General features: G+C 40.1%; 1 long non-coding RNA gene and 1 other non-coding gene across 2 annotated transcripts in view; both read left to right on the top strand.

Annotated features, from left to right (window-relative positions):
• Window positions 1-23,557, top strand: part of LOC138371291 (uncharacterized) — a 239,892-nt gene that overhangs the window by 84,309 nt on the left and 132,026 nt on the right. The gene's annotated exons all lie outside the window — the stretch shown is intronic.
• TRNAV-CAC (transfer RNA valine (anticodon CAC)) lies at window positions 11,398-11,470 on the top strand. The gene has a single exon. It is a non-coding gene; the product is annotated as a tRNA-Val (tRNA).

The raw sequence follows: 23,557 nt of genomic DNA, 5'->3' as shown, positions 1-23,557 counted from the left end.
TCTACCGCACCTGGGGAGGATGGAGTAACTTATGAAATACTTAATGAACTTGCCACTATGACGAAAAGCCCACTTTTAGACCTCTTTAATATTAGTTATAAAGAGGGCAATAATCCCAGTAAATGGAAAAAAGCTATGATCATCCCTATCCCTAAAGCCAATGGAGAGTACAGACCTGTGTCTTTAACCTCGTGTTTTTGTAAAATGATGGAGAGGATCATTTTAAATAGACTTTTATATATAATAGGTGATCAGCTGTCTAGTAACTTGTTCGGGTTCCTCAAAGGAAAAAGTACCTCTGATTGTATTATTAAATGTCTAGCTAATGGAAATGATTATTATAGAATTTTCCTTGATTTACAAGGAGCTTTTGATAAAGCCAACAAAGAGGTTATTTTATATGAATTAGCTAGTCTTGGTGTTAAAGGGAAATTATTGCGCTGGATAGGGGATAATCTTTACGAAAGGAAGGCTCAGGTGTGGTATCAAGGTTGTATGTCAGGTGTGAGGTCTTTTGAACTCGGCACACCTCAGGGAGGAGTGTTGAGTCCCACCTTGTTTAATGTACTAATGAATAAGATAGCATCTGAGAGATACTCAAATGGGGTAACTCCGATCATATATGCCGATGATATTTTGTTTCAGGGCAAAGATATTTCAAAGGTTCAAACAGTGTTGGACAATTTCGGAAACCTGTGTCACCATATGGGACTGGTGGTTAATGAAAACAAAACTAAGTTTGAATGTAGAAGTCGGAGCCCCATTGTTTTGAAAATAAACGATAAAAATATAGAGAGAGTTAATATATATAAATATTTAGGCATATATGTTGGATATACCCATGAGAGTTTGGAAGCTGAGATGAACAGACTGTTGGGTCAATGTCGGAAGAGATTACAACCTCTGAAGGCCTTGGCATGCTGTGGAAAGGGAGTGGGAGTCCCTGTGCTACGAATGATGTACTTGAGTACTGTAAGATCTCTTATTGATTATGCTGCACCTGTCATTTCTTGTTTTGGTAAAGGTAGGATGGGCAAGTTGGAGAAGGTACAAAATGAAGCAATGAGAATTATCTTAGGATGCCCAAGAAATGCTATGATTGAGATAATGAGGATGGAGTTGAATCTGCAGAGTATTGGGGATAGAATTTCAGAGATAAATGTAGCCTCTGCCATTAGATTAATGAGAGGTTGGAGAGCTAATACATTAATCCTCTCGGTTCAAAAGGTGGGAAGTAGTGAACAGTGTATGATGAAGAAGAGAGTATATATGAATAAATAATGTTATAAAGTATGATGTTATTACAGAGTGTATTGCTGTGCCCAAGATGAAATTTACACCACCATGGGAGGATTGTAATGTAGATGTAGTAATTACTCCCTTGCATAAGAAAAAAAGTATGTATGAAATAGGAGAGCTGCGGGGTACATATGATTGTATAATTAGAAAACTGCCTACGGAAAACACTCTACATGTATATTGTGATGGGTCAGTAGCTAGGGATGGGAAGGCAGGATGTGGAGTCTTGATCAGGGAGTACACTGACATCGGCACTGTAGATACTGTTATTGGACGCCGCTTAACTGACAATGTCTCTTCAACGCAGGCAGAACTCCAAGTAGTATTAGCAGGATTACAGGAAGTAGTCAAATGTGGTAAAAATGCTTGCTTCTTTATTGACAGCAGAGGAGCGTTAGAGTCTTTAAATAGCAGACGCCCAGTATATCAGAATATTGTGATAGAGTGTAGAGAGAATGTTAAGAGACTAGAAAAAACTGGGTATAAAGTAAGATTCATGTGGATCCCTTCACATGTGGGAATACTGTTGAATGAGGTAGTTGATGACATAGCGAAGAGAGCCACTGAAAAAACTCTTGTTGATGTTGTTTGTCAGTTAACCTTGAAACAAATAAAAACAAGACTCAAGGTGATTCAGGAGGGTGAAGAAATGATAAAGAGAATGGCAATGGTGGACAGTAGTAACACACTTAAGAATTATTCAATAATAAATACAAATTCGTCCTTCACTTATGGTAAAGGAAAGTCTACTTGGAAGGATTCAATTTACATGAGATTACGATTAGGATACAAATATATCTGGCAATACGGTGTTGATGTCAGTGAAAAAGATAAGGAGTGTAAATTATGTAGTATGCCGTACGCCCACACCTTAGAACATTATGTATTAGAGTGTCACCTTATTGAAAAATATAGAAATAAGGAAATAAATAGTGTACCGCATCAAATTGTTTGGATGTGTGATAATGGTATAATAGACAGTATACTTAGGAGCTACAAGAATTTTGCCCCAAGAATGTAACAATTATATGCTGTACTTGCTGTATGCAATGTTAAATGGGATTCTTGTACTGTTATATGTCTATTTGTAATCACTGAATTTGTGCGCCCCTTGAGGGACTTGAAGTAGAGGGGGGTAGAAATAGCCTAAGCTACTCTATCCCTTTGAGATGTATTTATTGCTTATCTCAATAAACATACTTGAACTTAGACGCACAACGATGTCTCGTGACGGAGGTAGCTGCAGAAAGGCGTTGAGGTGGGTGGCGTGTTGACAGAACAAGTGGCTCCCAATCTTCAGTCACCATGGTTCACTTCATCTCAGGCGGGTCTTGATGACACCAGACTACTAGACCGTAAACACCATGCGTGTATACCCTCGATTGATTGATTGATAAAGATTAAGCCACTCAAAAGGTGGCACGGGCATGAATAGCCCGTAAGTGGTGGCCCTTTTCAGCCATTACCAGTATCAAGAGCTGATACTGGAGATTTGTGGAGGTGCGACTGCACCCTGCGTGACGGGAGATGTCTCCCGTAATTATTAATTTTTTTTTTTCCCAGTGTTCTGAGGTGCATTTAACCATCAAGCTGTTATCGTGGGGGAGGATACTGCTTCACAGTCTTTATGAGGGTGTCCAGCTGCTGGACACCTTTGTTGACCAGGAGAGTGGCTGTGTTGATGGCTTCAGGGTGGCCACTGCATGATTCAGGAACTCTTAAAGCTCTTCTAAGGTCATTGGTTGCTTCACATTCCAGAAGATAGTGAAGTAATGGCTTTTCTGTGACAGTTTGGCAGAAGATGCACTCTCTCTGTCGGGTTTCACCAATCTCCCAGTTGCATCTGTAACCTAGACGTAGTCTATATAGCCTAACTGCTATTTCCCTGTGGATTCCTTTTGGGATATTTAACCTTTCTAATTTGGTTGCCTGAAGATACCATGTTGCAGATGGCGAACCTTCAGCTATTCTCTGGTGTAGGTAGGCTTTGTTGAGATGTGAGAGTTTTTTGGTGATGATGTTTTTTATGTTCTCTAGGCTGGGTTGAATTGTTTTATGTATCACTGGATGATGAGTTGCCAATTTAGCAATTTCATCAGCTTTTTCATTTAATGGGATTCCAATATGGGATGGGATCCAGTTTAAAGTTATGTTGAGGCCTTTGCCTTTAGCGACTGCTCCGTGATACAAAATGGTGGTAATTATTTCCACATTATCTTTCCACTGTTTTTGTCCTAGTATTTGAAGTGCAGCTTTTGAGTCTGTGTGTATGATTGCATTTTGAGTGTTTTGTGCAATCACATATGCGAATGCCTGTTGTATGGCGAACAGCTCAGTTTGGGTTGATGATACTAGTCCTCCCAGTCTCCAATATGCCTGAACGCTGGTCGTGCAAAGAGCAGCGCCAGCACTCTCATTTTCTGTGTCCACCGATCCGTCTGTGAAGATGTGGGTGGCTCCTGCTACTGCTATGCTATACATTTGCTCTTCTATTATGCGCCTTAGGATTGTCGGATCATAGGCAGCCTTTTTCATTGGGAGACTTTCTATTACTATTTTGAAAGTAGGCTCTTCCCACGGCGCGGAAGGAGTGTAATTTGGGTGTGGATGATCACCCTCTCTATCAAGAATCATGTTTTTTAAATGTAGTCTGTTTATGACTTTTCCTGCTCTTGCAACCCAAGAGTTTCCATTGTTTTGGCCTAGTCCAACCACCAAGGCCTGCCGTACTGGGATTGGATCAGAAGAAATAATTATCTTACTGATAATTGTAGCTGTCCTTTGTGATATTCTTTCTTGTAGAGAGGGCAAACCCGTCTCCAGTCTAAGAGTTTCAAGCCTGGTCCACATGGGGGCTCCCAGTGCAGCTCTCATAGCATTGTTTTGGGCAACTTCAAGCTTTTTCCACTGTTGGTGTGATAGTGTATACCCTCGTACAGTTAACCTCGGGCCGAGGGAGGCTGTGGCCCGCTTTTATGGCGAGTAGACTGTACTCTGTAGGGAGCCCGTGTCGTTCATCTAGTGTCCGCCTCGTTCCGCTTGCGTTACAATAGACGACGTAACCATGGATCCAACGACGAGAATAATTAGTACTGCTACATGCTGGCTCCCTCTTCGATTTTTCCACAATTACTTCCGATCTGCTTGCAGTCTTGACGACGCAGCTGGTGGGTGGTGAGGACGTCGAGACAACCACCCACGATGGTGTGAAACGTTGACATCTGGTGACTGCATCCTTGTAGATAGCATACTGAGCCAAGACAACCTCGTTAGTGACGTGAGGAGTCGGCTGGGTGGCTGGTGTATTGTCACTAACCCTAAATAACCATGTGATTAGTTACTGGGTCTGGTCGGGGAGGACTTTGTGTAACGTGTCTCCCCCTTGATCTTCTCAGATAGGGTTCACGTGTGGCTGAGACAACTGGGCAGGTGTACAAATCAGACCTAGGAAAAGACAGACAAGAACATGGCGGAAGCATGGATATAACTCTGGGTTTGTTGGAAGTTGGAAACCCCAGAGCAAGGTAAAGTCTGCTATCTGAGTTAAGTACAGTTAAGAAATCCACATCATTATTGCCTCTACAGGAAAATCTAATGAATTCTAAATGATACTAACTAAGGGAGTTACTTTAACCTTTACTATACAGTGCGAGATCTTGTTACCATGGGGTGACGAGAGTGCACTTGACTACTGACGAGAGATGACAGAGGGACATTCTCCCCATCTGACTCGTAACTTGAGTCATTAGTCAGCTCTGCTGAGTCAGGAATTAGACTTGCTGAAGGCAATTCCAGTTCCTCCCTAGCATGGTAAATCTTCAACTTATTAATGTGGACAGTTCTTTCCACCTGATCCTCAAATACTCCCATTATGACAAAATTTACAGGGCCGTCTTTCTTGATCACTCTATACGGCCCCCGCCATCTAGGAGCTAGTTTCCTACTCTGATTGGCGGGAGCAGCTTCATTGATTCTCAAGACCAGGCTGCCCTCCTTCAGTTTCAGAGGTCGTACATTACTGTCATAATAGTGAGCATATCTACCCCGTGCTTCTCTTGAAGCCTCAGCTGCAACTCTCCAAGCATTCCTCTTTTTGTTCAGAACTTCTGAAGGATAGTCCTCTCCATATGCAACATTGTGTCTGTTAAGCAGACCTGATGGGAAATTGCATGATTGACCAGTGAACAAAAGAAGGGGGTTGGGTATTAATAGACTAGTGGATAGTAGTATCCAGAGCCAGCTGAACATAACGTAGGTGTTCGTCCCATGAGTTTGCATCGCGTTCAGCAAGGATTGCAAGCATATCCTTAACTGAACGGTTGGTACGTTCAGTCATCCCGTTTTCCTAAGGGTGGTAAGCTGTTGTAAAGGCTGAGGTTGTCTCCAATATCTTACAAACTTCTCAAAATATATCCCCATTAAATTTTTGACCTCGGTCCGTAACTAAAACTTTAGGAGGTCCAAATACATTTACGAACCTATTTAAAAATACTCGGGCAACAGTATGAGAATCCTTTTGAGGGATGGCGATCAAGGTGGTGTATCTGGACAGATGGGCCACTAATACCAACACGTACCGATTGCCTGAATGACTGCAATGGAGATCAATCAAATCAGCCCCCACTCGGTCTAGCGGTTCTGAAATCTCCGGAAATTCCTGTAGTGAGGCTTGTACCATAATTTCAGTAACACGATCAATAACGCTCCGAATATTACGTTCCTTTCTTATATTAAATCTCTGCTTGACACGAGGGCACCCAAGGGTAATTCACACGGCTTCCTTCTACAGTTTTTCAAGCCCTCCAAGCCTCCAACCCCCTCCAAGCCCTCCAACCCTCTCCAAGCCCTCCGAGCCCTCCGAGACCTCCACGCCTCCAAGTCTCCAGCCCCACGAAGCCTCCAAGTCCTCCAGAGCAAGCAGACAAGCAGAGGTGCAACATAATCCACTAAAGATCTGATGTATGCAAGGTACATCATTTTAACAGTTCTAACATTGGTACCATAGCCTGAGTGATAACCTGCAACAGCCTTGAGAGCTCGGAGCCTCTCTTTATACTGACGACAGAGTCTGAATATAACAGGACCATACAGTGGCACCTCAAGGCCAAGGTATTTGAACCTGTTAACATAGTCAAGCTGGGAGCCATCAGACAGTTGCATCTTGCGAACGTAGCTCCTCCCTGCCTGGGTGGGCGCCGATTGTGTATCTTTTTTTTCTCTGCTGAGATGACTAAACCTAGGTCCTGACATGAGTCTAATACAGAGTTAAAAGTGTTAAGAATGGTGGTGATGCAATGATGCACACTCCTTCCATGCATGAAGCCATATATGGTTCTTATTCTATGGAGGAGACGCTAAGCGTGCTAGTGGCTTTACAAGAATGTAAAATCAACTCAATTTCTATGTTCTCTGTTAATCCCCAATGTACTTTCTTATATATAAATAAATAAATAAATAAATAAATAATAAATAAATAAATACTGTCAATGATATAATCGATAATTTTATACATTTTATGATAAACATTTTAACCCAGTTTTATCCAGTGCTCCCACATGTCCCTTAGGCTTGTATTTTAAATTATTTATGTTACTTAGTCTATAATTGTCGCGCTATCACGGAATAAATAAATTCCAGGGACACATTCTAAACATATCAAAAAAAGTATTTAAATGTATTTAAATACTTTAATAATAAGTATTTAAAGTATTTAAAGTATTATAAGTATTTAGTAATAAGTATTTAAAAGTATTTAAATTATTTATGTTACTTAGTCTATAAATGTCGCGCTATCACGGAATTATAAGTATTTAGTAATAAGTATTTAAAAGTATTTAAATTATTTATGTTACTTAGTCTATAATTGTCGCGCTATCACGGAATAAATAAATTCCAGGGACACATTCTAAACATATCAAAAAAAGTTTCAAAAACTGTGGGCATTCTTTCTAAGATCAGATATTATGTACCACGCCCTGTCCTGGTGACTCTCTATTACTCCCTTATCTATCCATATCTCAACTATGGTATTTGTGCTTGGGGCTCTACTACCCAAAATCACTTACGTCCTCTAATTACTCAACACAAAGCTGCTATTAGGACAATATCCAATTCTGGCCCCAGACACCACTCGGTACCCCTACTTAAATCTCTGAATATGTTAGACATTAAGTCACTGCACATTCTCTCATGTGTATTATACATATATAAAACGCTAAACTATAATGCCAATCCTGATCTCAAAAGCTTCATAGAAGGTTGTATCAGAACCCATGAGCATCACACCAGAAATAAATACAGTTTTGATATTCCTAGAGTACGACTTAATCAAACTAGAAATGCTCTACAAATCAAGGGGCCCAGAACGTGGAATGACCTTCCCAACCATGTTAAAGACTGTACCTCTCTCAACCAGTTTAAGTTAAAAGCGAAGCTATACCTAATAAATTCCCTGTAACCTACCTTACCCTTCTATTGTCATCCAATGTCTGTTTTTTTCTTTAAAGAGCGCTGTTTGTCGACATAATTGTATTTGTGCTGCTTTTGCATCTATGTTTTCATTTCTTGTTTTCATTCTACTCATTATGCTCAATTAGTATTAAGCTTGTCATTTAAGTTTATCATGCCCGAAACGCTTTGCGTAATAGTGGCTTTAGGCATTGTATGTACTAGCTCTACCTATAAGTCAAACAATCCTTGTAAATATTTATTGTATGTATGTACCTTACCTAAATAAAATTGTATTGTATTGTATTGTATTGTATAAATCCACATGTTGACTTAGATATCTCTGAAGTTACACAGTTTATGTTATTGACAAATTTTAACATTCTCTGTGATTTTTGTTTGACAGAAAACGAGATACATTTATGGGGTGACTCTGCTGGTTAGTGACCTTGACACCTGTTGTACGAGGAACGCTCAATGACTTGCTATGGATCATATTAAACTAACAATTAACAATACCCAAATTGAAAGCAGAGTAGTTGGAAAATTATTTTTGGTCTTCACATTGACAAGGAACTGAATTTCACTTGTCATATACGAAATATAGCAAAAATAAATGTCTCAGACAGTAAGCATCGTAAATTTATTTATTAATTTATTTATTTTATATATACAAGAAGGTACATTGGGTCAACGACTCAAAAGTCCCCAGGTATAAACGAAATTAAATCACGTTATAAAAGAACTGGCAGATGAACTGTGTCTCCCACTGAAATTAATATTCAGAAAATCTTGTATTAATAAGCTTAGGTCTACACAGCAATATGCTGCTTCGCTATTCTATATGATGGATTACAAAGTGTAGATCAAAAACTAGCCACAAGTTCATCTAACCTCCCCGCCTCACAGGAAGGCCAGTCATACACGGAATCAGGAGAGAATATGGAATGCCAGGCTGATCCACCAGTACACTAGCACAAGAATATCTTCCAATACACGTAAGTGTATGAAGTAGTCCTGGTGGTGTAGTGGTTAAGACTCGCCTGGCGTTTAGCTTGCGCTTTGTCCTGAGTTCGTATCCTGGCCGGGGAGGATTTACTGGACGCCGCCAATCCTTAACTATAGCCTTTGTTTACCCCTACAGTAAAATGGGTACCTGGTTGGTATTCCAGGGAACATAGGACTAAGGACCTGCCCGAAACGCAATGTGTGCTAGTGGCTTTACAACCATGTATGAACTCCTCCATATATAAATAATAATAATAATAATAATAATTTTTTTTTTTTTTTTTTTTTTTTGAGATATATACAAGAGTTGTTACATTCTTGTACAGCCACTAGTACGCGTAGCGTTTCGGGCAGGTCCCTGGAATACGATCCCCTGCCGCGAAGAATCGTTTTTTCATCCAAGTACACATTTTACTGTTGCGTTAAACAGAGGCTACAGTTAAGGAATTGCGCCCAGTAAATCCTCCCCGGCCAGGATACGAACCCATGACATAGCGCTCGCGGAACGCCAGGCGAGTGTCTTACCACTACACCACGGAGACTGCAATATAAATAATAATAAAAGTAGTTACAGAGCTCAAAATACCTCGTACCGTTTGGTCTGAAATCATTGATAACAGGGCAGTCAGAGATGTTACAATATTCCCAGTGTTATGTTTAGGCCGGAAGTTAGTTAGTTTAGTTCATTTATTATGCACCCCATACCCATCTTGTGGGCGGTAGTGGAAAGGGTTACAGAGGCACATAATGGGCTCGGGGACTGAACCCCACAATTCATTTAGCTAAGCAAGTTACAATCTTGATGAGCTAGTTACAAAATTCAGTATAAGTCGTCACATCAACAATGGGTTCGAGATCGACCACAAGTACAGTTTCTAAATTAAGCAACTGACATATGTGGAGAGCTAGTGTCACAACACAAGTGTCACAATGCCCTCGCCGATGTTTGTAAACACAGCATCTGCTCCCCCTCCTCACTCCCCCCCTTCAACTCACCTCGGATCTCTAGCTTTAGAATTCACTCAATCTATGGCTCCCTGTTTAAACTTCAAACCTCTCCGAAGTAATCCATGGCTCCAGAAACTGCACAACCTTGTGAAAATGCAATCAGAAGCTATTTTGGCCCTCCAAGACACAGTCACCCGACAACAACATACCATAGACTGCCACCCTAAATCGGTCCATAGAATTACCCCAATCAACCCAAATCAGGCCAAAACTACACAAATCGTCCTAGCATTACGTAAGTAATGAAGAAATATGGCATATTTACTTACTATAATGTTGGTGCTACACATAGAACATGATCAAACCTATTTTTACTCTGAAATAATCTAATTTCATAACGAAATTAGACGTAAATATGTGAGAGGTGACGCCATAGGAAGTCGACGGTCCAAGCGACAATTGTGTGGAGCGACTTATCCAAGAAATATGGTCGCCAGGAGAGCACCTCCACAGTATCTGTGGAGGTGCATTCGCACCTCCACAGATATCCAGTATCAGCTTTTGATACTGGTGATGGCTCAAAAGGGCCACTACTTACGGGCTATTCATGCTCGTGCCACCTTTTGAGTGGCTTAATCTTCATCAATCAATCGCTCTCTGAAGCCTTACAAATTATTTCTCCTGCTTCCTGCCACTCGCTCCCGCTCTCTGAAGCCCTAATAACAATTCCTTCCGCTCTCCGAATCCCTAAAAATACTTCCTCCTATTTCCTCCCGCTCTCTGAAGCCTTAAAAACACTCCCTTTTGCTTCCTGAAGCCCTAAAATCAGTTTTTCCTGCTTTTTCCCGCTCGCTCCCTTTCTCTGAACCCTTAAAAACACCTGCTCCCGCACTCTGAGACCCTAATATCACTTCCTTCTGCTTCCTATAACAAATTAAATGTTCCAGAGATGTGTAAATATTTAATTCAAAATGATCTGCTATCCACCGCTGCCCACTGGAGGGGGGTTCTGGCGTTCCGCGAGCGCTGTCATGGGTTCGTATCCTGGCCGGGGAGGATTTACTGGCCGCAATTCCTTAACTGTAGCCTCTGTTTAACGCAACAGTAAAATGTGTACTTGGATGAAAAAACGATTCTTCGAGGCAGGGGATCGTATTCCAGGGACCTGCCCGAAACGCTACGCGTACTAGTGACTGCACAAGAATGTAACAACTCTTGTATATATCTAAAAAAAAAAAAAAAAAATTGTGACACTAGCTCTCCACATGTCAGTTGCTTAATTTAGAAACCGTACTTGTGGTCAATCACGAACCCATTTATGATGTGACGACTTATACTGAATTTTGTAACTAGTTATCAAGATTTGAACTTGCTTAACTAAGTGAATTGTGGGGTTCAGTCCCTGAGCCCATTATGTGCTTCTGTAACTCCTTCTACCTCCCACAAGATGGGTATGGGGTGCATAATAAGTGAACTAAACTAAACTAAACCTCTCATGTTATCGTGACGTCATACACCCCGTACACACATAAAACAGGATTTTCTCTCTATTTTCGTTATTAAACCTTGTTTAATTTATATAATTACTCAAGCAATGTGTTTTGATCATATTATATCGCTGAAGAAAAACTATGTGCATCTTTGGTAGCAATTAACCGGATTTGGTCCATATAATAACAGGTCGCTATACTTCAGGTTTCCGTAGTGTAGTGGTTATCACGTGCGCCTCACACGCGCAAGGTCCCCGGTTCGATCCCGGGCGGAAACATTTGACTTTTTAAATGTTTGTTTTCATAACCTATTGAAATAAACTCAAAGTGTCCGACCACTTGGGTCGGACAGTAGAGCGACGGTCTCGCTTCTTGCAGGTCGGCGTTCAATCCCCGACCGAGCAAGTGGTTGGGTACCATTCCTTTCCTCCGTCCCATCCCAAATCCTTATCCTGACCCCTTCCCAGTGCTATATAGTTGTAATGGCTTGGCGCTTTCCCCCCTGATAGTTCCCTTCCCTTCCCTTCAAAGAGCTAAAATTAATAACAAAGAACATTGACAATATTTATTAAATCATAAAACTTATACCAATTTGTAATTTGCTAATACTACATTATACTAATTATTAATATTGAGAGTCATATAACTATGCATTGTGGAGCAGAGTGGCGCAGTGGAAGCGTGCTGGGCCCATAATCCCACTAGAGGTCCGTAGATCGAAACTACGCTCTGCTACAGTCTAAATTTTTCCTACCATAACAAACCAAAAGAAATGTTTTTATCTTTAATGATAGCAATCCATCCTCCTGTACATTTTGTAACTATGTAGAGCATCGTACATATAAATTAAATATTGACGTAATGGACAATTACATAGTAGAATTTGGTACTATTCACCTTATAGTCGGGAAAAAATACAGCTAAAACCAAACAGATATATTTCTAGGCCTAGTATAACATATATGTACTATATTTGGTGTCGGAAAATCCGACACCATTTAATATTACATGCAGGCAGATAATATTGCTGCTGCGTTGTATAAACAAGTTAACCCATAGAAAATGTAACATGTAGTGGAATTACCGTCTATAGAAAACGGAATATCATTACCACATACTATTATAAATTCACCACCTATTATGGTGGGAATTATTCTTAAATACATTAGTCTTTGGACTTTACCATCATAAAAACAATCTCATATAAATTAACTTAATTATCAGAATTAAAATAGAGTAAATGTGACCCTTCTATCACTTACTATCATCTGGACAATGTAGGCCAGTAGCGTCAGTTGTGAGGGAGTGGTCAGCCATTGTTATTGTACTTAGACCAGAGGCGCACGGGAGCATTTCGGCTCCTGTTAATTTTACTTGGACGAAGTGTTATGGAAACCAAAGGTGTACCGTCATCAACACGCTGTCAACAAATACAAGTTAAGTGTTCTGCCAAAACCCATTTATCTATCATTTGTGGCCATTAATGTCATTAGATAGGGTGAGCCGGTTAGATCACGAGATCGCCTCATACTAAAGGTAATTAAGCCAGGTCTTTATGGTTCCTTGTACAGTCTTTTCTCTGATATAGCTGTCATATATTAGGATTCTGGCTTTACAGCTAGTGCCCTTTTGACAGGTCAAGACGAGGAAGCATGCTTTGTGTACCAGTTACTGGGTGATGGAAGCTACCTCAAAGAGGATAATTTGGTGTCAACATCCTGGTTATACCTGGTGGACTAAGGCCTGCTGTACAATAAGATAAGGAACCTCTTCAATGTATGTAGTCTAATACTGTAGTTTGATTGGCTGCATATATATAAATTCAATATAAACCCCCCCTAATGTGTAAAGGATCGATTTGTGAGATTATTGCAGAAATACAGTCCACTTATCATCATACAAATTGCTATTGAAGTATACAAATTAACGTAAATATAAATTCTATATAAATTCATATAAATCAAATAAATATAAATTTCACAGGTCGGTTCCCACATTATTTGGTCCTTCGAAACCGAATTATTTGGACCTTCGGAACTGGATTATTTGGTCCTTTGAACCCACATTTGGTCATCTTAGTACCGGATGAACCAGTTAACCAGTGGATTCATTAAATATACTAGTGCAGTGTGATTTATACAAAGCCAGCAGTCAAAGATGGCGGCGTTGCCTCGAGCGAGTTCACGAGCCCCGCTCAGTTCAGATCAGCCTCATCAGCGGTTTCATGCACACCCACAGATTTGGTGGCGTTATTCTGTGAAATGACTGCGCTAATATTGAAGCCAGCCAAATTAGTGGCTGTGTTGCGAGATTGTTCACAGATTTCGTGGTGTTAAATTTCGCGAGAGATTATCCACGAATTTTGTGGACTTTATTTCGCGAGGTCACTAATAATATTTAATACTTCTAGATAATATTAGAAGTTTCATAGAGGCTAATTAAGAGGCTATTATCAATAATTGTGTATATTATTTCTCCAAAATAGAGAATTATTTAATATATATTGCACTAGTGATCACAGTATAATATTTACCAATTGCCAACCCACAACAGGGTAGGATATTACCATTGACTAGTTGAACTATTTATTGTTCATCCTAGTCCCATTATTACCATAGTCTAGTTGTACTATATTGAACAATCTAGCACCATTAATGAATGGTACAGACCCTATTTTGGGTGTAATTTTTATCAACTCGAGTTGAGTTGTATATATAATAATTTACTTATGATCATTACACCTTTGAGTGATTAATTAGTGTATTCCATCCTAGGGTGATATAGAAGAGCTAACCTAAAGGTACTTCCAGTGACACTGGTTTATCACTCAAATCATTAGTGTGTATGATTGTATATATATAATGTGTATTAATTTTAAGTGCTAACCACTAGTAGAGGTAGGATTACAGCCTAGCGAGTGCAGAAATTTACCCTAGGCTACCATTAGTACTTGCTCACAATTTATGAGCCAGTGGTGCCCAATTAACAAGTCACCATGACTAAGCCACAGAAAGCAAAGTGTGCTTTAGTAGCAAGCAAACGTCAACTGACAAGAGATCTCGACCAATATGAACAGTTGTTATATGAGCCTGTAATTAATTATCGTCGGTTGAAAATACCACTATTACAGATTCAAACCCAATTGCATATATTGAAAGCAAATAGGAAATCTTACCAAAATCAAGTCCACGACGACGTAGTAGTTGAAGATGTGGAACAATTCCTGTCTGACCTAGCACAATATGAAGAAGAAACTCAAGGCAGGTTGAAACATTTACACAGGATAATTGAATCAGAACAATTAGTCAGTACATCAAATAAAGTAGATAATGTTATGGATGATCTGGATCTTTTTGAGAATAAATGTCAAGCCAGATTAGATCCTTTAATCAACAAGGATAAAGCTTCACCCAGTAAAGCTTCACCCACTACAGCTTCACCCAATATTATACCACCAGAAATTAAGCAGTTCTCAGACAATTTATCCACAGTCTCTGTGGATTCTGAAAACCCAATACCTGAGGCTACTAAGTTAACATGCCTCGAAGCTAGAGGTGAAGCTGAACCAGTAGTAGAAAATGTAAATGAAAATAGCGACAGCACTAATTTCCCAGTCCAGCTTCCTAGGGATAATGCTGGCAATGAGAAAACTGTCATACATCTAGTACTACAACTGCTAGATTTACCTCAACCTGATCAGACTGCTGACTCATTACAATCCTTCAGCATGGAGTTTGAGTCACTACTAAGAACATTCAGTCTTAAGGCTGATATAACTACTAGTGAATGGATGACCAAAGTAGTCCTTCAACGAAAATTGTCCAGAGATATACTAGATGAATTATATGCACATCAACATAACACCATCCTGACAGTACAGGACATCACTGAAGGTTTACATTCCATCATAAACAAACGACGAGCAAATGAGAAAGTTAAAGCCTCATGCAAGCCTTCAGAAATAGAAAATAATAGTCAATTAAAGGGTAAAACAACTACCCCAAATAAACGTCAGTCAATTACTCTAACATCAAGTTGCAGAAAATCTGACAATGCAGCAGAATCCTCCAAGCCTACTGTTACTAGTTCACCCAAACCGGTAACTTCCAAACGTGCAGTAGGCTGGGGGACATGTATGTTCTCCAAAAAGAAACATTCAACATACTGTTGTGCTAATTATCCAACCAGAGACACTCGTATTGAGCGACTCCAGGAATTAGGGAGATGTTCAAGGTGTCTCAAGTCACACAACATAGACTATTGTGATACCCAATTCAACACCTGTAACAGGTGTAGAAGAGGTAGGCACCATGCAGCACTGTGCAAATATACGAAATTAACGTATTCAAGACCCAAGGTGGAAGATTGCATTCCCACCACAGTACAGTACTGCAAAGTGCAACAAACAAAGAGTGTCCAATCGGCAAAGTCTAAAGGTAATACGACTTTGCCTACTGCCCAAATTACCATCCTGAATAACAGGGCCAAGGTCCATACCCGTGGGTTGTTTGACCAAGGATCCCAGAGAACATTTGTCACTAAAAGGCTGGCAGATGAACTACAATTAAGGCCTGTAGCCCAGATGTCATTCAATATCTCAGGGTTTGTAACAGATGCAGGACCTCAAGTCTACCAGGTGGTACAACCATCAGTACGTATAGGCAGGTACGTCTGTAGAGTACAAGCCATTGTGGTGGACAAAATACCAGTAGACCTACAAGTTCAAGGTCTGAGAGCAACAGCCAAATTCCTGAGAAATAGAGGAATAAAATTGGCAGATAATATTAAGTCTGATCACCTCACCGACTTCGGTCTCCTTGTAGGGACAGACTATTGCCATCGATTCATCGGTAGCCCTACTAAATATCAGGGCATAACCATGTTAAAATCTGCAGGAGGTAAATTACTCTCAGGCCCAGTATCAAGCCTGAGGAGACCTATGGCTGCAGATAAACAATACCAGTAGAAATCTAAATTTGTCAGCTGATTATATTTCTCCAGTAGCATTATACTAAGGAGATTACAGCTGACTATACCAACAGAGGTTGATGTTAGTATCATCATTTAAAGCTGAAGATGAGTTCATGAGGCCTCAGTGGCAAATCAGTGAACAGTAGCCTAAAACAGCTACAAGTCACTGCGACCAGTTTCACTGAACCCACTGCAGTCTCAGAACCATATTTTACTTTAATGATGAGCTATTCAATCCTCTGAATCAATTAACTGAATTAAACCCCAATAAATCTGATGACTGATTTGATACATTTATTATTTAATCAAGATGTATTCCATGGGCCTCAGTGTTTATATATCAGTGACCAGTTACCTGAACAAACTTCAAGTTATATCTAATGTCACTGATCTCACTGCAGTCCCTGAATCATACTTGACTGTAGTACTTGATCACATTCAGTCTTCTGGGTTAAATAATATGTAATTAGGCTTGAATATTAGCCTTTCAAGAGTTAACAGGGAAATGAAATCGCATTAGACTTCTAACCCCTGCAACTCTAGTACGGGACATCCGTCCTGTACGAACAGATGCACAAATGTGTGATTACTAACTACTAACATCAAATTAATCTAATAATTCGAAGGAGGAGTATCGGTGTTCGTCTGTTCTAAATAGGACTTCGACCCGTGAGCAGCCCCCTGGGGAATTATGTCGGAAAATCCAACATCATTTAATATTACATGCAGGCAGATAATATTGCTGCTGCGTTGTATAAACAAGTTAACCCATAGAAAATGTAACATGTAGTGGAATTACTGTCTATAGAAAACGGAGTATCATTACCACATACTATTATAAATTCACCACCTATTATGGTGGGAATTATTCTTAAATACATTAGTCTTTGGACTTTACCATCATAAAAACATCTCATATAAATTAACTTAATTATCAGAATTAAAATAGAGTAAATGTGACCCTTCTATCACTTACTGTCATCTGGACAATGTAGGCCAGTAGCGTCAGTTGTGAGGGAGTGGTCAGCCATTGTTATTGTACTTAGACCAGAGGCGCACGGGAGCATTTCGGCTCCTGTTAATTTTACTTGGACGAAGTGTTATGGAAACCAAAGGTGTACCATCATCAACACGCTGTCAACAAATACAAGTTAAGTGTTCTGTCGAAACCCATTTATCTATCATTTGTGGCCATTAATGTCATTAGATAGGGTGAACTGGTTAGATCACGAGATCGCCTCATACTAAAGGTAATTAAGCCAGGTCTTTATGATTCCTTGTACAGTGTTTTCTCTGATATAGCTGTCATATATTAGGATTCTGGCTTTACAGCTAGCGCCCTTTTGACAGGTCAAGACGAGGAAGCATGCTTTGTGTACCAGTTACTGGGTGATGGAAGCTACCTCAAAGAGGATAATTTGGTGTCTACATCCTGGTTATACCTGGTGGACTAAGGCCGGCTGTACAATAAGATAAGGAACCTCTTCAATGTATGTAGTCTAATACTGTAGTTTGATTGGCTGCATATATATAAATTCAATATAAACCCCCCTAATGTGTAGAGGATCGATTTGTGAGATTATTGCAGAAATACAGTCCACTTATCATCATACAAATTGCTATCGAAGTATACAAATTAACGTAAATATAAATTCTATATAAATTCATATAAATCAAATAAATATAAATCTCACAGGTCGGTTCCCACATTTGGCCTCAGTTAGCATGTATTAGAATTAGACCTTGGATGGTAAGTTACGTTAGGATTTATGAGAAACAAATACAAAGGTTCGGGCCAACCTTGCCCGAAACGCTTGGCGTAATAGTGGCTTTAGACATTGTATGTACAAGCTCTATCTATAAATCCCACAACATATTTGTGTCTCACCTTGTATGTATGTACTTTACCTGAATAAACATTTGATTTGATTTGACAAAACCTTTGCCGGTTTATCCAAATTCAATAATACCAAATTCTGCTATCCAATTGTTCATTACATCAATATATGTACGATGGAGGATGGATGTGTTGCTTATAAGCACTGCTATTAATATATCATAAGCTCCTACATAGATTACAGACAGAAATCACAATAGCGTGATGCATCATATGAACAAATCTACAAGGGCCGTGACGAGGGTTCAAACCTACGTCCGAGAGGATCCCAGACGCTGCCTTAATCGACTGAGCTACGACATGGTAAAAGAATTGCAACCAGAAGTTCTACTGACCTTACTTGGATCCTGCAGCCTCTCCGAGACACAAACCAGGATTTTACAAAAATCCCCCCATGCACCCGAGCTCTGTCAATAAGCCGTTCTACCTCTTCGCTCTTACTTCATTTTGTAAAGAGGTAGAACGGCTTATTGACAGAGCTCGGGTGCATGGGGGGAATTGTGTAAAATCCTGGTTTTTGTCTCAGAGAGGCTGCAGGATCCAAGTAAGGTCAGTAGAACTTCTGGTTGCAATTCTTTTACCATGTCGTAGCTCAGTCGATTAAGGCAGCGTCTGGGATGCTCTCGGATGTAGCTTCGAACTCTCGTCACGGCCTTTGTGGATTTCTCCTACATAGATGTTATTACTGCACGGTTGTCTTAGGTTTGCTATTAATATAATTGCCGATATTTCTTAAAGTATTACAATTCGGCGGACACCGACGCTCCCCTACCCAACATGACTCATCTTGGAAAGCTGGGCGAGGCAAGTCCCACCAAGTGTCTGGTCACCATCCTCGGATAAACATTCTATTTTATAGATATAGGTTATATAAATATATAGGGGTTACCATCTTTGGTTGCGTTTGTAGGGACCCTCGACCTCGAAGAAGACGACATGCAGCATCCTGGGAAGCCTTGTGGGGCACCCGCGCACACTTATATATTGTCTTTTCATACCATCCCTATATTTTTTTTATTTTGTCATTATATTTTATTTAAAATTTCATTACACAAAAAGAGTTACAACATTGGTTACATTCAAAGTAAAAGACTTCTTATTACAGGTTGTAGAGTTCCTCCAATATATAGTTTTTGTGTTAACTAATACTATTACATATATATTATTACCTATATCTTCTAGTCGTAGAAGTAGCAGACATTCATCAGTCTCAGGAGACTATGGAGTTGTGCTCTGGTTGTCGGTCTGGAGTAACCTCTCCAGGGCACAAAGCCAGGGTAGGTTGATACGGGGGAGAAGCTGTCAACCATGCAGCAGGTCCCCCCTCTCCACGGCGCCGAAAGTCTCCAATGGAAAGGCAAACGCCAATATGATTGGTTCCAGCGCCGTCGCAGGAACTGTGAGCTCCGGAGTTGACCTGGAAGCTGGAGAAGGGACTCATAACCCGGAGACCACCGTGGTCGGGGCCGGAGAAGAACCACCCCAGCAAGGGCAAGAACGACCCCAGCCTCCTGAAGCAGAGCCTGGGGCTGCTAGAGCCCAAGGAGGAGGACTTCAGAGTCCCGCACCTACGGGTTCCAGGCGTAGTTCAATAACTAACTGATAAACATAACTTTAATATTGATTCATTAACTAAGTTCAATAACTAATTGATAAACCTTAAAGAACTGGTGAGAACAACTGTGTACACTTCAGTTTGCTGAAATTTATTAGAGCTGTGCTGCTTATAAAATACGTTTGTGTTCGATCCCCGATGGTCCCAGTGCTTGGGCACCGTTTCTCCACTCCGTCCTCTCGATTCTTGCAAGGTCTGCGTTCCATCCCCGATGGTCCAAGTGTTAGCTTTCCATTCCTTCACTTCGTCCTTATATATCCCAGATGATCTTAATATTCCTTCCAAGTGGTATATAATCATACTGGCCTAGTACTTTCACCTCATAATTACCTTACCTTACCTCGCTTCCTCAGAGACTTTTCCTTCCTGATTTTGTCTTCTCACGCCTCAGTTGTCAGTTGATGATGTATGATGAAGTGGATGAATGTATGACTGTTGAGTTCTTCATTAAGCAGGAAGAGTCGTGGCCAGACTGGGAGGTCGGACCCGGTGTTAAGGGTGTTAACACTGAGGTGTTCAGGGTGTTAACACCCGGTGTTCGGGGGTGTTAACACCGGGGTGTTCGGGGTGTAAACACTGGGGTGTTCAGGGTGTTAACACTGGGGTGTTCAGGGTGTTAACACCGGGGTGTTCAGGGTGTTAACACCGGGGTGTTCAGGGTGTTAACACCGGGGTTATCTTGAGGTTATCTTGAGATGATTTCGGGGCTTTAGTGTCCCCGCAGCCCGGTCCTCGACCAGGCCTCCACCCCCTGGAAGCAGCCCGTGACAGCTGACTAACTCCAAGGTACCTATTTACTGCTAGATAACAGGAGCATTCAGGGTGAAAGAAACTTTGCCCATTTGTTTCTGCCTCGTGTGGGAATCGAACCCGCGCCACAGAATTACGAGTCCTGCGCGCTACCCACCAGGCTACGAGGCCCCTTCGAGGGGTGTTCAGGGTGTTAACACCGAGATGTTCGGGTACTCACCTAGTTGTGCTTGCGGGGGTTGAGCTCTGGCTCTTTGGTCCCGTCTCTCACCCGTCAATCAACAGGTGTACAGATTCCTGAGCCTATTGGGCTCTATCATATCTACACTTGAAACTGTGTATGGAGTCAGCCTCCACCACATCACTTCCTAATGCACTCCATTTGTCAACCACTCTGACACTAAAAAAGTTCTTTCTAATATCTCTGTGGCTCACTTGGGCGCTCAGTTTCCACCTGTGTCCCCTTGTGTGTGTGCCCCTTGTGTTAAATAGCCTGTCTTTATCTACCCTATCAATTCCCTTGAGAATCTTGAATGCGGTGATCATGTCCCCCCTAACTCTAATGTCTTCCAGCGAAGTGAGGTTTAATTCCCGTAGTCTCTGCTCGTAGCTCATACCTCTCAGCTCGGGTACTAGTCTGGTGGCAAATCTTTGAACCTTTTCCAGTTTTCCGGCTACCATAGCCTGAGTGATAACCTGCAACAGCCTTGAGAGCTCGGAGCCTCTCTTTATACTGACGACAGAGTCTGAATATAACAGGACCATACAGTGGCACCTCAAGGCCAAGGTATTTGAACCTGTTAACATAGTCAAGCTGGGAGCCATCAGACAGTTGCATCTTGCGAACGTAGCTCCTCCCTGCCTGGGTGGGCGCCGATTGTGTATCTTTTTTTTCTCTGCTGAGATGACTAAACCTAGGTCCTGACATGAGTCTAATACAGAGTTAAAAGTGTTAAGAATGGTGGTGATGCAATGATGCACACTCCTTCCATGCATGAAGCCATATATGGTTCTTATTCTATGGAGGAGACGCTAAGCGTGCTAGTGGCTTTACAAGAATGTAAAATCAACTCAATTTCTATGTTCTCTGTTAATCCCCAATGTACTTTCTTATATATAAATAAATAAATAAATAAATAAATAATAAATAAATAAATACTGTCAATGATATAATCGATAATTTTATACATTTTATGATAAACATTTTAACCCAGTTTTATCCAGTGCTCCCACATGTCCCTTAGGCTTGTATTTTAAATTATTTATGTTACTTAGTCTATAATTGTCGCGCTATCACGGAATAAATAAATTCCAGGGACACATTCTAAACATATCAAAAAAAGTATTTAAATGTATTTAAATACTTTAATAATAAGTATTTAAAGTATTTAAAGTATTATAAGTATTTAGTAATAAGTATTTAAAAGTATTTAAATTATTTATGTTACTTAGTCTATAAATGTCGCGCTATCACGGAATTATAAGTATTTAGTAATAAGTATTTAAAAGTATTTAAATTATTTATGTTACTTAGTCTATAATTGTCGTGCTATCACGGAATAAATAAATTCCAGGGACACATTCTAAACATATCAAAAAAAGTTTCAAAAACTGTGGGCATTCTTTCTAAGATCAGATATTATGTACCACGCCCTGTCCTGGTGACTCTCTATTACTCCCTTATCTATCCATATCTCAACTATGGTATTTGTGCTTGGGGCTCTACTACCCAAAATCACTTACGTCCTCTAATTACTCAACACAAAGCTGCTATTAGGACAATATCCAATTCTGGCCCCAGACACCACTCGGTACCCCTACTTAAATCTCTGAATATGTTAGACATTAAGTCACTGCACATTCTCTCATGTGTATTATACATATATAAAACGCTAAACTATAATGCCAATCCTGATCTCAAAAGCTTCATAGAAGGTTGTATCAGAACCCATGAGCATCACACCAGAAATAAATACAGTTTTGATATTCCTAGAGTACGACTTAATCAAACTAGAAATGCTCTACAAATCAAGGGGCCCAGAACGTGGAATGACCTTCCCAACCATGTTAAAGACTGTACCTCTCTCAACCAGTTTAAGTTAAAAGCGAAGCTATACCTAATAAATTCCCTGTAACCTACCTTACCCTTCTATTGTCATCCAATGTCTGTTTTTTTCTTTAAAGAGCGCTGTTTGTCGACATAATTGTATTTGTGCTGCTTTTGCATCTATGTTTTCATTTCTTGTTTTCATTCTACTCATTATGCTCAATTAGTATTAAGCTTGTCATTTAAGTTTATCATGCCCGAAACGCTTTGCGTAATAGTGGCTTTAGGCATTGTATGTACTAGCTCTACCTATAAGTCAAACAATCCTTGTAAATATTTATTGTATGTATGTACCTTACCTAAATAAAATTGTATTGTATTGTATTGTATTGTATAAATCCACATGTTGACTTAGATATCTCTGAAGTTACACAGTTTATGTTATTGACAAATTTTAACATTCTCTGTGATTTTTGTTTGACAGAAAACGAGATACATTTATGGGGTGACTCTGCTGGTTAGTGACCTTGACACCTGTTGTACGAGGAACGCTCAATGACTTGCTATGGATCATATTAAACTAACAATTAACAATACCCAAATTGAAAGCAGAGTAGTTGGAAAATTATTTTTGGTCTTCACATTGACAAGGAACTGAATTTCACTTGTCATATACGAAATATAGCAAAAATAAATGTCTCAGACAGTAAGCATCGTAAATTTATTTATTAATTTATTTATTTTATATATACAAGAAGGTACATTGGGTCAACGACTCAAAAGTCCCCAGGTATAAACGAAATTAAATCACGTTATAAAAGAACTGGCAGATGAACTGTGTCTCCCACTGAAATTAATATTCAGAAAATCTTGTATTAATAAGCTTAGGTCTACACAGCAATATGCTGCTTCGCTATTCTATATGATGGATTACAAAGTGTAGATCAAAAACTAGCCACAAGTTCATCTAACCTCCCCGCCTCACAGGAAGGCCAGTCATACACGGAATCAGGAGAGAATATGGAATGCCAGGCTGATCCACCAGTACACTAGCACAAGAATATCTTCCAATACACGTAAGTGTA

Source organism: Procambarus clarkii, chromosome 35 (assembly GCF_040958095.1).
Source record: "Procambarus clarkii isolate CNS0578487 chromosome 35, FALCON_Pclarkii_2.0, whole genome shotgun sequence".
Lineage (NCBI taxonomy): Eukaryota > Metazoa > Arthropoda > Malacostraca > Decapoda > Cambaridae > Procambarus > Procambarus clarkii.
This window is presented reverse-complemented; position numbering and strand designations above follow the sequence as displayed.